General features: G+C 40.7%; 1 protein-coding gene and 1 long non-coding RNA gene across 2 annotated transcripts in view; both read left to right on the forward strand.

The window, feature by feature from the left end:
* The window catches only part of LOC125297247 (NACHT, LRR and PYD domains-containing protein 12-like), a gene marked incomplete in the record, with an annotated part of 868,465 nt that overhangs the window by 10,844 nt on the left and 843,452 nt on the right, over positions 1–14,169 (forward strand).
* On the forward strand, positions 1,801–6,395 carry LOC125297448. Its single transcript, XR_007194036.1, has 3 exons — positions 1,801–2,390; positions 3,675–3,739; positions 6,332–6,395. It is a non-coding gene; the product is annotated as an uncharacterized LOC125297448 (long non-coding RNA).

Consider the following 14,169-nt stretch of genomic DNA (forward strand, 5'->3'; position numbering starts at 1 on the left):
GGTATATATGACTTAAGTCCATGAAAGTCTCTGGTCATATGCAATAGGCAGTAACCATGGTCAGGGTCATATAAACTCAAAGCCCATAATGTGCTTGTAAACTGTAGGCTATTACTGCAACACTTTACTGTTGTGCAAAGGGGAATGAAAACTTTAATGTGTTTAACCCTTTTTTTCTGTCTCTCGGGTGCTGTAAGGAGTGAGGTGACCTTCCCTTTTAGGAGATACAGTAAACCACCCAAACAAGGTACGTTTTGTGATCTCATCCTCGTTCCTTTTGTATAGGCCTCAATCCAAATTAATTTAGTTTTACTGTTTATTTGACTAACGCCTGTGTTTACAGATGACTTTGAGAGTAAGACAGTGGCGGAAACGCCAAAGAGAACTGGATCAACTGCTACGTTATTCTGACAGTGATGGTGAACAAGAGGGCATTGAAAACGTCCCAAGTGTGCCTGGGACTCCAAGTAGTTGCAACAGTGATAATGTGCCTGGCACCCCAGATAGGGTAATGAGTGACAATGCTCTTGAGACATCAGATGACTTTGACACTGATGTGGACTACTGGTCTACTGACTTGGAACAGGAACCAAATGAAGCTGAAGTGACCAGCTTTGAAGACGAACTGAGACAGTGGGCCTTAGAGTACAAAGTGACACACAGAGCGCTTAATGGTTTGTTATCCATATTAAGAAAGCAAGGGCACCTATTGCCTGTGGATTGTCGGACACTCCTTGCTACACCGCAGCATAACACAACAGAGCCTAAATGTGGTGGTCAGTACAAGTACTACGGCTTAGAAAAGGGTATCTGCCGTTACTTAAGTCAGATGGAGAGTAATGATGTGCACCTCAGCTGCAAGCGTTGATGGCATCCCACTTTTCAGAAGTAGTGGTGTCCAATTCTGGCCAATACTGGTGAAGTGTGGCCATTTTGATCCATTCATTGTAGCCATGTTTAGTGGACAAAGTAAGCCAAATCCTCTTGAGAACTATTTAAAAGACTTTGTGACTGAATACAAACATCTCAAGGACAATGGTATAGTTTTTAAAGGCCAGACTTACACTGTCAATATTGATGCTCTGTGGTGCACCAGCAAGGGCATTTCTGAAATGTATTAAGGGTCATACTGCCTATGAGAGTTGTGAACGATGTTTAGTCAGAGGTACTCGTGTTGAGAGAAGAATAGTTTTCAGTGAACAGGTAAGCACTTCTCGAACAGATGATGGTTTCTCCAGAGTGGAGTACAGTAACCACCAAACTGGTATCAGCCCCTTCATTGCTGCTGGAATTCCTTGCGTTAGCTCATTTGTCTTGGATTATATGCACATTGTCTGCTTGGGAGTAGTTAGGCGCCTGTTAATTTACTTGACTCGAGGCCCAAAAGTCTGTCGTTTATCTGTGAGGCAAAAGGATGACATTTCTCAAAAACTAGTTGCACTGAGAGGGAAGATGCCAAGTGAATTTGCTCGACAGCCTCGGGGTTTGCGTGAAATTGAGGTGGACGTTGCACTGAGAGGGAAGATGCCAAGTGAATTTGCTCGACAGCCTCGGGGTTTGCGTGAAATTGAGGTGGACGTTGCACTGAGAGGGAAGATGCCAAGTGAATTTGCTCGACAGCCTCGGGGTTTGCGTGAAATTGGAAAGCCACTGAACTACGGCAGTTTTTGCTGTACACAGGTCCTGTGGTTTTGAAAAATGTGTTGTCCCCTGAAAAATACAAACATTTCTTGTCCTTGACCGTATCCATGTCGATAATGCTGGAGTCAGATGAGCCGGATTCGGAAATGCCTATCTCCAATATGCTCAAGAGCTAATCGAACATTTTGTCATGTGCTGTGCTGACCTGTATGGCAAGACCTTTCCTGTATACAATGTACATGGACTAATTCATCTCCAAGAGGATGCCAGCCACTTCAACTGTTCCTTGAATGACATTTCTTGTTTTCCATTTGAGAACTACCTACAACAAGTCAAGAAACATGTGAGGAGCGGGAGAAGTCCCTTAGAACAAGTAACCAGACGTTTGGCTGAAATCGAGCATTCAGAAGTGGACAATAGCCAGAGACACCCTAAAGTGTTTGCCTCTGTTAAAAATAAGGACAGTTGTTTTCTTTTGAGGGACAACAGCTTTGCTTTTGTTCGACAGAAAAATGCAGACGGGACGTTTGCTTGTGAAATTCTGTGCCAGCATCACACTTCACTATTATTTCACCAACCGTGTAGCTCTGGACTGCTGAACATAGTGTGCATAGGAAATGGTCATGTCAGGATGAAAAACGCACTACTGCAAGAAAGGGATCTGTTCCGGAAGGTGGCCTGCCTCCCACAAGAAGCTGGTGGTTTTGTCCTCATACCCCTTCGCCATGGTCGGGAACACGCATATTAAGGTTGAATTTTCTTATTCTTTTTGCTAAATTCCATCAGGCATCATCACAGCTAATCACCTGTTTCCATCCGTTTGTTTTCTGTATCTTCCCCGGTGACTCCTGCATGTCCTTTCTCACCTCCCTGGGCTTCTCTCTGTCCTCCTGCCACAATATCCTACTCCCAATGTAACCCTCATCGCTCTTCCGTGCATGTCCAAACCCTCTCAACATTTGAGGCTACCGGTAGGCTAAGTAAAGCGGGAGATGTGTGTTGCTTATGCGGCAGCGTAAGCTGCAAAGCACTGTGTGAAACACTAAAAAGGGTGTGTCTCGATTCTGCCTTTTTACACCACGACACAGTATCGTAGATATGAGTGTCGCGATTTCGGCTTCGAATCGCATATCGTTACATCGTGACTTAGAAAAACTCATTCATGCATTTATCTCCAGCAGGGTTGATTACTGCAATGGACTGTTCACAGGCCTTCCTAAAAAGACTATTAAACAGCTTCAGGTGATACAAAATGCAGCAGCTAGGACTCTAACAAAAACTAAAAGAACTGACCACATTACTCCAATTCTTAAGTCCTTGCACTGGCTTCCAGTAAGTCACAGAATTGACTTTAAAGCACTATTGCTTGTTTATAAATCAGTAAATGGAGCAGGACCTAAATACTTGTCAGACATGCTTCAGCAGTACACACCTTCTCGTCCTCTCAGGTCCCAGGTGAAAAGCCTGCTAGTAAAACCTACAGTTAGAACTAAACATGGTGAAGCAGCTTTTAGCTGCTATGCGGCTCAGCTGTGGAACCAACTTTCGGATGACATTAAAAAGGCCCCAACTGTAGCCAGTTTTAAATCTAGACTTAAGACCAAACTGTTCTCAGACGCTTTCTGCTAACTGTGCCGAGTTACAAATTCTGAATCTGCCTCGATAATTATTCTACTTTGTCTTTTATTACTTTTTTTACTACTTTTGCCTTTGTTTTTGCTTACTAATTATTCTTTATTTTTAAATGATTTTACCTTGTGTTTTATGTTTTCTTTTTATTATGATCTTTACCTTTTAACTATTCTTTGACTATATTGCCCTTCTATGCTTTTATTTGTTATTATCGTTTGGTTTTGTTTATGTAAAGCACATTGAATGACCTCTGTGTATGAAATGTGCTATATAAATAAACTTGACTTGACTTGACTTGACTTGAATGGATACCTAGAATAAAATAATACAGTGCACTCACATACTGTTAGATTCCTCTGTGGAGTGTGTCAGTCAACTTTATTATGGACTTATTTCAACAGGTGCTGCAAATTTCAAGAATTGGTGGGCGGAACACCAAGGACTGTGCCCACAAAGTGTTGGACAGGTATCTACATGAGCATGTCAGAATAGGTGACATATTTATACAGTTCATTGTTCATTATACAGTGCTCATTAGTTTACACACCCATGCTAAAGTTGACTAAAAAGAGGAATAAAAAAATAAAATTGCCCCACATACACACATCACATACCCTTCGCCATACCTAGAAATTGACATTGGGTGCTTTCTATAAGATCATCTTTCAATGCAAATCAAACCAGCTATTAGGCTAACTGAAATAAAACCATGTCAATCTCTAGGAATGTTTAAGGGTATGTGATGTGTGCTATTTTAATTCCAATGGCCAAGGGACCTTTATCAGGATGCACAGTATGAAATAACTATACAAATCTGCCTGCCTCTATGGGAATTTAACATAGGGGTTGTATACTTATGCCCCCTGTATTTTAAGAAAGAACATTTGTTTATTTACTATACATTATTCGTTCACAAAGAAAATTGGGGTTCTTAAAAGTTGGATTTGCATGGCATCAAGATCTATTTCCAAAAGATGATTTTTTATTTTTTTTTATTTATTCCTCTTTTTAGTTAACTTTAACATGGGTGTGTACAGTTATGAGCTTAACTGTAGATCAGCTGTGGACAAGGAGATAAGTAGAGGGATAAAAGGACCCCCCCCCCCCCTAGGGGACACTGATCAACTAGTGTAAAGGATTTATTGCATTTGTAATGTTATTCCTACATATATCCTTCACATTAATTTATTGAAATGTATTTTTTTTAGGCTCTTCACCAACAGCCTCATGGCCAAATTTAATTTGAAGGGCAAAGGGAAAAAGGAGAAACGTCCTTTAGAGGGAACAAAGGTTTATAGAGCAATACAAGGTTCATGTGGGTCAGTCTTTATTTAAAAAAGCAATGCATAGTATGTAACAGAGTATGATCACATCCTATCACTCCCATTCAAAATGCCATTAGACCTGAAAATGACAATACGTAATATCTTAAGTGGCGGTTCCGTCATAATTGTGCTTTTAAACAAAAGTTTGACCTGAGTACATTCACAAAAAGAACCTAGGTTGCATTTTGGCGAGAGTTAAGATTTAAAGGATCTAAGCTTTCTCAAGAAGTACAGCTTTGTCCCTTCTTGTAGACAGCCTTAGTGTTACAGTTAATAGTTGCTTAGATAGTTTTTTATTAATCCAGTATTGGTAGTGGATACTAGGGGTGTAACAGTTCATGTATTCGTATTGAACCGAAACGGTACGGGCGTCACGGTTCGGTGCATGAATTTACACGGAGAATACACGGTATAAATAAACATAAAACTCGTGTGCCGGATTAATTAATGTCATGCGCAATTACTGTTAAGTAGCGAGAGTTACGGGAGTTCTTTAGCGACACCTAACGCTAATCTGTAGCCTCGCCTTAGCTCTGAAGCTCTATGCTTATGCTCTATGCTTAAGGCGCCTATGTTTTTTTGTCAGGTCGTTGGTCGAGTCAGTCAGTCAGAGATAGTAGCACTAAGGTGGCGACACACATTAGAGGATCCGCTGGTCTCTTCGCAAGTTTGAGAACTTCAGTTACAGTAGTACAGGCGAGAGAGTGGTGGATAAGAAACTGTGTGTCGGCGTGGTTCAGCAGTTGTTGGGTATGTGAGTGGAAATATATGCTACACATATTCGAAGCAATCACCCAGATTATGTAGGCTACCAATCACTGAAATGAGAAAACAAAAACTTCCCCTGCGCTTCACCAGCCTTTGGATACACATACAAATAGAGCCAAAACCTATGGCTTAAATTAAATGATTTCGTAATGACAGAAAGCTATGTAAATCGCGTGGTAATTACTTTTATGTTGGGGTAACTTGTAACTTCTCACATGAGGAGCTGGTAGTGTTAAGTGCATAGACAGTAAGTGTCAACGCTAACCAGACTAATAAACAAACAATGCTACGGTGAGTTATTGTCGAAGGGCAAAGTCATGTGACTTCTAGTTGTAGTCTGTTTATGAAATGAAAGGAGCAATTTCGTTTTTTAAAAGAAGGCAAAATAGTGTGATATTTTCAGTTAGTAGGCTAGATTATTACTGTACACACACTGAAAAATATTGAGGCAAATTGTAGACCCTTCCATATACAACTAAACACAGATGTTGAAGGTCTTGCTTAAGTGGATTTTTAAAAATCATTATTCTATGTAATTTGCACTTTCAGAAATAAGAGATGCTGTAGGCCTATTTTAAGTTATATAGCTGATTGTCTTATTTTGTTTACAACTTACAGATGGAGTCTGGGTTCTTATTGTACTGTTTAGCCTACATCTTACACACTTCAGGCTGTTGAAGATAGCTCAGGGAAGAGACTGTATGACACTAGGTGGTACAGCCTGATACATGCACAATAAAAAAAATTGCTTTCTGCATTTTTGGTTTTGCTTTTCCCTCCATTGTACCGAACTCGTACCGAACCGTGATGTCCGAACCGAGGTATGAACCGAACCGTGACTTCTGTGTACCGTTACACCCCTAGTGGATACACAGGAAACATATTTTTGCTAACAAATTTGGGGACTTGGGTGTATGACTGCAGATTGTCTTTGGATAATCATTTGTCTTTTTCTGCTTGTGCAGAAGGGCTCATGAAATTCGATCCCACAGCCACCGAGGAGAACATCAAGGCGAACGTGTCCGAAAGCACCTCAAGCACGCGCCCCAAAGGCGTGGAGGTGGAGGATTTTAGCGCCCTGATAAGCCAGCCCCCTCACTCCATGCACTTAAGACGGCCCTAAATGTGTTGTGGCGACAGAGGCGTGGACATTTAGTCAAGATTGTTTCCCTTTTCAAAAGTTATTTTCACACTGGAGCTACATAAGTCACACTGGAGCTACCTAAGTCACTGGATGGCTCACATATATACACACACTCACTTACACAGGATTTTTGAAAGAGTTAAATTTAAAGAGTTCAATTCAGTTAAAATCTTATTCATTCATAATAATTCTGCTTCAACTGTTATGCTTGATATGTCTGGTGCCCTTCTGATGCCATTCAGGGCCGTTTGTTTTTGAATAAAGATGGAAATGGGTATTGAATTGTGATTTATTTGTGTGTGCATGTTTATATCTTTAGTCTCATGTTTCCAGACGGTGGAGGACATGTTTTCTGTGACAGTTAATTTTCTTTTAGCTTTGGCTCAGCAGCTAGTTTGAACTGGAATGCATTACACCTTTGTATGCTTCTCTTATCTGCTGCTGAGACAATCAAATGGAGTTTCTGGAAAATTATCTAGTCCCATTTCAGAAGGTGGCGTACTGTTACAGATAATTGTCCAAAAACTCCATTTGATTGTCTCAGCATTAGGTGTTAATTGGAGATTCACACAAAGGTGTAATCCATTCCCTGTTCAAACTAGCTGCTGAGCTAAACAAAGCTACAGGAAAATTAACTGGTACAGAAAACATGTCCCCCACCCTCTTGAAAGTTATAGAAGTAGTATAAAACAACGTCTAAATTTAGTCTCAATTTGATGTTGAAAAGACGTCTAAAACAACCACATTTGGACTATAAATAGCCCTTATATGGAGGTCCCACCGACGTGAACGTTAGATGTGCAGTGAACGTCAAAAAAAGACGTCATCTGGCGTTACAAAACAACCCCTTCAGTGGACCAAAATTGGACGTCCAAAAATGACATAGAAAAGACGTCACTCTGACGTCACATTGCGCAGTGGGGTAAAGCACAGCGTTTGCTGCATAGAAAAACTCAGTAGCCTATTAGCGTTTTCTTTGTAGCCCTACATCCAGCCCTGAGTGTTGGCCTGGTTGCTAGCTTCTTCAAACTTCGCAAACTCAGCTGGGTGTTGTTACAATTGCGGTGCACGAGTGTATTTGACCGGCATAAAATCGGCATGTCTCAGACTGACCGGCCGGTCGGCGGTCATGGCCGATCACGTGAAAATCGGCCGATTCCGGTCACCAGCCGATCTATCAGTGCATCTCTAATGGTAAGACTACATTAAGGAGAATATCAATAATAAACAATGTCAAATTAATCAACAGCCTATAATGAAAATAAAACAGTACTACTGCATACAAACCATAATGTATAAGAAGTGCTTAAAAGACCAAAAACTATCACAAGAACGAAGAGCACTGGGCAACTCATTCACCAACATGGAACCACTGAGGAAAAGAGTCTTGAATTTGACCTAGCGTTTAAGACTGGTCGACACAACAGATGCTCATCAGAAGACCGCAGTGGGCGGTTGGGGATGTATATCTTGATCATTGAATTAAAATAACTAGGAGCAGATCCAGTCAGTGTCCTTTAGGCCAAAGGGAGAGATTTAAATTTAATTCTGGCTACTGTAGGGAGCCAATGGAGAGTAACTAGGAGAGGAGTTACGATGTGTCCTCTTTGGCTGATTGAAGACCAGTCATGTTGCACTCAATATTGTATCAACCAATAATTATTCTGATATTAATATTCTTGTAACGTCTATGTCTTTGTGTTGGCTACAGTTAAATACTAAGCAATGGCCTCTGACTTAAATAGCAAGGCAGTTAAATGACCATGGTATGGTATAGTCTACGTGATACACAGGACTACACAGTAAACCCATTTAAAAAGCATCATCATCTCAGTATACCCATTTAAAATAGGAAAGGATACGTATTTAATAACATTTGGGGTTGCTCACAGTATACCCACCACTTCAACTAACTAACTAGACTACACCACTGGTTAAATGGCGCATTGCAATTTACAATTTGTGTGAGTTCAGGGGCATACAGAAAGTTGAAGTTTGGGTGACATCAATAAAGAAAATAGAAACAAAGGGATGTGTACAGCCTCAAGTATGAATGATGTCACATTAACAGAAGGTTCAGAGCAGCGGCAGACCTTTCTTGGTGCCACGCAAGTTATTGAAAGTCATTTGTTTTCAGAACGTAGTGGTGCTGTGCCATGTCCCATGTATAAGGGGCTTCAGGTTGATCCAGTGACGGTGGCTGATGATGTCAGGGAGATGGATGTCAAGGGACTTGGAGAAAGGGGGAGGACATGCCACCTCAGACCACCCCAGCCAAACCACTTCACGTAGGCATTCCCTTGCTTGCAGACTAATGTAGACCATGGAGATCACCTTGCCGCCACCTCCAGTACATTCAGCCATCACCCATATCTTACCTGCAAAAAGGAAAGTTACAATAAAGTTAGTCAGACAATTTTACAACATTACAAAGCATCTAATCAGGCACTCAACACCACTAGTAATACCAATTAATTAAATATATGTGTGCAATAAACTTCACAGCCTACCTAATGTTAACTACACATTTAAATATGCGGTGTGAATGTTATTAACTTGTGTCAGCTTGAAAAATAACGTTATCAGTATGACTGATCATGGACGTTAGATGACAAACTAAGGTCTTTCTCAAATGTTCACTGATATCCCTGGGAAGTGACTGGTTCTTGGCGTAGTGTTTAATGCAGGCGTTTCATTTATCGATCATTCATTTATGCGGTCTACATCTACCGACCTACCGATCTATTTTTACAGTCTATGCTACCGACCTACCATCACAGAAGTAGCTCTAACAGAGGTGTCTGTCGTTAACGTTAGACAAAATGCAACACTGGCAAACTGGCTAGTAGTTACATTAACATGACAGGTTGATGAGGTCCATGCTTCACATTACGTTAACGTTAACTTGCGTTGCTTTATCACATCACACCGTTGCTTTATCACATCATATACTGTACTGACTGTCTAGTGTTATTAATCCCCATGTACAGTCATTACTCCATGTTGAGATGGCATACATTGAGATATTTGAAAACAACTAATAAAACCAAGTATATCATGCATCGACTGTTACGGGAGCTGTGTGCTAATCTTCACTTCAACGACTAACTTAGCCTCCCGTTAACAGTAACCATAGGCGTGCATACATAGACACTAGGTGGTGCTAAAGCACTAGGAAGTTTGCCCTTTATCAACGAAAATGCCCTTTTGAAACTTGTTTTTTTTATTATTAATATTATTAAGATTTTTACTGAGGTCGGTTTTTAAATGATCTTATGAAAACCTGAGCCATTAAAAACGACTGAAACAATGCCCCGAAATGAGCCACCTCCTTGCGCACACCCGACCAGCCTATCTCTCTTCCTTTGTCACGTGAACTCTCGCGGTCGTGCGCAGGGCACGCCAGATGCGCAGCACCATAGCAGTTCAGTAAGCGTCTTCAGATAGCAGGCATGGTCGCTAGCAGGCTGCTTCTCCCGTGACCCATCAGCCAGGTAACATACAGATCAAGCAAAATCTTACAGTTTGCCCTCTAAGCCCAACATGTAATAATTTTGTTGTGCAGTAAAATGTCTCATTCAGCACCAAACAAGCATTTTTGCTGACTGGTCACCTGATAAACTAGTTAGATGAAGCTAGATAAAGTTTTACGCTGTAGCCCAAATCAATGACAGATAACTTGACGACCACATACAAATAATTTCGGTAGATTTTGCAAATTTATGTGTTAAGAAGAACGTTTTCTGTTGTATATGTTTTGTTAGGCAACATGTATTAACACATTCATTTGTGACAGAAGAAACGGGAAGTTCCCCATTACAGGTGAAAAATGCCCATCTGCATTCATGTAATGACAACAGTCAGTAGCCCACTATAACTCCTTCTCGTACTGTTTGGTCTTTTTATTGTCTTACAGATCAAGTAAAATCGTACAGTTTTCCCACAATCACACAGTTTTCCCTCTAAGCCCAATGTGTAATCATTTTGTTGTGCAGTAAAATGTCTCATACAGCATCAAACAACTAAGCATTTTTAGGCGACTGGTCACCTGATAAAGTTTTACGCTGTAGCCCAAGTCAATGACAGATAACGTGAGGACGACCACATAGGCTACAAATAATTTCGGTAGTTTGCAATTGCAAATCTGTGTTAAGACGAACGTTTTCTGTTGTATAGGTTTTGTTAGGCAACATAAATTAACACATTTTGGTCTCTTTATTGTCTTAATTGTATATTGATTTACTAATTGCAGCACAAGTGTTAAGTGTTCCACGTGTGCTAAAAACTGAGTGGGCGTGCCTGACCGCGACTCCTCTTCACTGCGCATGCTTCAACTTTTGCTGCGCAGCCGCACTTCAAATTGGCTCCAAATTTTCCAAGATGGCGTCGCCTCGGCGGCTTCAATTCTATAGAACACTGCAGAATGCAGCCACAGTGTCCAGTTCTATATATACAGTCTATGGTATAAATAAACTGCAGGAACACCAGTCACACACATACTCCTGTTCATACACATGTGTAATGTATGTATGTACATTCAATTATGTACTGCTATTTTGATGAAACTGAACTAATGCTGATATTGATTTCTTCATATTGGTGTTGTTCATTAAATGAATGTGTGGATTATGAGAATGTTTCAGCAACAACAAAATTATGTATTCTGTTTTCCCTAAAAGTTTACTTATCCGCTGAATTTCTTTGAAAATTATTAGCTGATCTGAGGTGTCAGTGTTTCTTTATGTGTTGACATAGAACTATAAAACAGGCTTGTTTAGCTTGTTCTGAAAATATGTAAATAAAATGTGTTTCTGACTTTAAAAATGTCTAAATAAAGATTCTAAATAAAGATTCTTAAAGGACATGTGATGAACCTGTTGTCATTGTCTTTATTTCATTGTTGTCTATGCCATAACAAAATTGAGTATGTGATTTATTTTTTCCTTCAAACTTTATTTTTCTGTAGTTGGACATGGTACAGTATGTCATCTTCCCATTCAGTGCAACACTGCACCAGATCAGTGCATTGCAGAAGTATAATAACTAAGGTCACAATTTCATACTGTAGCCTGCAGGTAGATGAGTGAGGGCAGATGTAAGTTTGACTCTTCAGGCATTCAGCTGTTTGAATGAAATGTGTTTATTTCAGGTTTAGATGGAAACCTCATTTAATGAACTGATCTGAAGCCTTCAAATGGCTGCACACTTGTGCTGCAAGCCTCCTCCAACTCATCTGGTCTGAAAGCACACGGCCACTTAGGGGATATGACTCCTTGGGGTCAGTATTGCTGGGTATAACAGTGCTCCTGCTGCAGGGAGCTGGAGAGGCCTCTTACGGGATATGACTCCTTGGGGTCAGTACTGCTGGAGGCCACTTAGGGGATATGACTCCTTGGGGTCAGTACTGCTGGGGATAACAGTGCTCCTGCTGCAGGGAGCTGGAGAGGCCTAGTACGCCTTCCTCTGGACCCAGTGCTGCAAACACACAGTCAGTTCACAGAAAGAGATCAAATACAGTTAAGGGGCCTCATTATAGAAAAATATCCTAACTGCCTGTCCTATATTAACTTAAGTTTCAAAGATAGATAAAATCCTATCTTCCTATTACAGAAGCAGTTCCTAAACTCATGGTTGTGTCCTATCTTATCTCAGACCTCCTGTCTCATTTAACTTAACCCTCTAGGCGCCACGGTCGACTTTAGTCGACAAGATGCGGTACTGAATAAAACAGACGATTTAGTCAAATAGGGTGTCATATTTCGTTCGACCTCCACTCCACTAGATGGCAGACATATCATACGTCATCCCCGAGTCCAAAAAAGGGCATGCTTTAAACAAAACCTTCGAGCTACAGCGCATTGAATCAGTGTGTGCAATACCGGAGCTAGTGTGCGTGTGAGCCACTTTATCAGAGCGATATTGTCAACGTCAGCGAGTATTTGCATTAGATTATCGTCTAATGGCATCAAAAAAGTTTACCCGAAATGAAGTGTTGTCTCTTTTATTCGCGGACCCTGATTCTGAAGGGGAATATCTGCCTTCAGAAAATGACGGTGATTTGTTTAGTGAGGCTTCAGATGCGTCCCTGCCTTGCAATGATGCAGCTGGACAAAGTGAGAGTTTAGCTTACACCAAGCACAAACATTGAATTGTTTGCCCAATGTCAGTGGTGGGAATAATGTTTCACGGGGTCGGAGTGTTCATTGGGAAGTTAGCAGGGTGTTAGTGGTGTGGCGAACGAGGCTGGAGGTAGCCTAATGTCCATGTAGCGCTAGCTTCTGTCTTCTGACCGTGTGCCTCTCCACAATCGCGGCGACAGTAACGTGGTGGAGCCTTTGTCTAATGCCACTGGGTATGTTAGACGAGGTCGAAGTGCTCATAGGACAGTTAGGGGGGGCAGTGTGGGGAGTTGCAATGAGAATGACAGTAGGCCTAGTCCCGAAAGGCGCGAAATTCTCTCCACTGGGCGTCTTGTGAGGCAGATCTGGCCATGCTGCTCGCAGCAGGAGCAGAGGTGGTGACACGGGGCAGGGGAGCCATTAGGCTATGCATAGTCTATCACAAGATGATGGGAATGCCGGCCCTGTATGGATAGGGATAGGGAGTCATTATCTCTACAGCAAAAGGCCTGCTACATAAAAAAAATTGTCAGCCATTTATTAGTAATGATTTACACTGTTGATTTGCTATCTATTTCCCTGACCATTTAGTACATACACTATGTGTTCTTTTTTGTGTGTTCATGTCCTTGTGATGTGTGTGCCTTTGTCAGCTAAGAAAAAAACATCAACAAAAACAACAAAAAGAAAACAAATACTAACATTGTCTCTTGTCTTGTCTCGTCATCTCACTCCTGATCTGTGCCTTGCCGTGGCAAGTGAGCTTTTGAACTAAACAGGTCTTGTCTACTTGTGTTTGTGTGTCATCTGAATAATATATATGTGCCCCATACATGGAATCAGAGTGCCTACTGTATGTAGTAAATGGAAAATCTCTACAGCAAAAGGCGCCTACCGCTACATGCATTTGGTTTGTTTCTGCCATTTATTAGTAATGATTTACACAGTTTGTTTACTACTTAGTATTTACCTGAGCATTCAGTATTGTGCAATATAGCATATAGAAGGTGAGGGACATTTTTGGGGGGAAAAAGTGGTGCATTTTATCATTCAAACATGCGACTTTTCATGAAAATTCTATAATCCAAGATGGCCGCCACCATATGACGTCATAATATGCAAATTAGATATAAACATTTAATCCATAAATAAACTTTGGGTCATCCTTAATATTTCTCTAATTTACAGAAAGTCTCTATCTCTTATCACTTTTAAGATATAGCCTTTTGAAATGAAGATGTCAAAATCGAACGTTTAGAAAAAAAACCTCTGGCGCCTAAAGGGTTAATATGGTACTAATATGGAACACAATAAATGACATGCTTTCTATTTTGGTAATGACAAGTCGAGCAGGACAAAATAGGCTCGCCTACAAAATTTGAAAGAGAACCAGAATGTGAAAGAGAGACAGTATCTTTTACTGGATTTTGTATGTTTTTTACCTATTTATACTGAATGTATTTATACATTTTCTTAATGTAATGGACTGTTTTTATGATTTGATGATTATATGAGTTATTATTATTTTACTTCAGGGATC

Source organism: Alosa alosa, chromosome 7 (assembly GCF_017589495.1).
Source record: "Alosa alosa isolate M-15738 ecotype Scorff River chromosome 7, AALO_Geno_1.1, whole genome shotgun sequence".
NCBI lineage: Eukaryota > Metazoa > Chordata > Actinopteri > Clupeiformes > Clupeidae > Alosa > Alosa alosa.